This window comes from Phalaenopsis equestris, unplaced genomic scaffold (genome assembly GCF_001263595.1).
Source record: "Phalaenopsis equestris unplaced genomic scaffold, ASM126359v1 Scaffold174048, whole genome shotgun sequence".
NCBI classification, from domain to species: domain Eukaryota; kingdom Viridiplantae; phylum Streptophyta; class Magnoliopsida; order Asparagales; family Orchidaceae; genus Phalaenopsis; species Phalaenopsis equestris.
The window spans coordinates 1-389 of record NW_018193997.1 but is presented as its reverse complement, the minus strand read 5'-3'; the positions used below and the strand labels follow the sequence as shown (position 1 = coordinate 389).

At 49.1% G+C, this 389-nt stretch overlaps 1 pseudogene; it reads left to right on the top strand.

Moving 5' to 3' along the window:
• Window positions 1–4: 4 nt before the first annotated feature.
• On the top strand, window positions 5–374 carry LOC110034219 (annotated as a pseudogene).
• Window positions 375–389: the final 15 nt, after the last annotated feature.

Sequence of the window (389 nt, the reverse complement as noted above, 5' to 3'; positions counted from 1 at the left end):
AACACCCACCATCGACATTTTCGACGAACCAATCTACAACCTTCTCCTTGACTACACCGCTAGAGGCTGCATTTCCGGCGCCCTACCGAAGCCATCCATCTGCCTTTATATTCGTTCCATCATTTTCGATCTTTGACACATCAACAACATTGCATATGTTCATTGGGACATAAAACCTGATAACATCTTAATCGTCGACGAAGAAGGAAAGATCGCCAATTTTTGTCTTGCGATGAAGGCGGTAGAGGAATCCACCATGGGGTACATAAGGGGAACGCTGCAGTACGTGGCTCCCGAATCTGCTGCAAGGAACGAGTACAATGCGGCGACGGACATTTGGGCTTTGAGATGATCGGTGTCGGAAATGGCTTCGGGCCGGCTACCTTGGC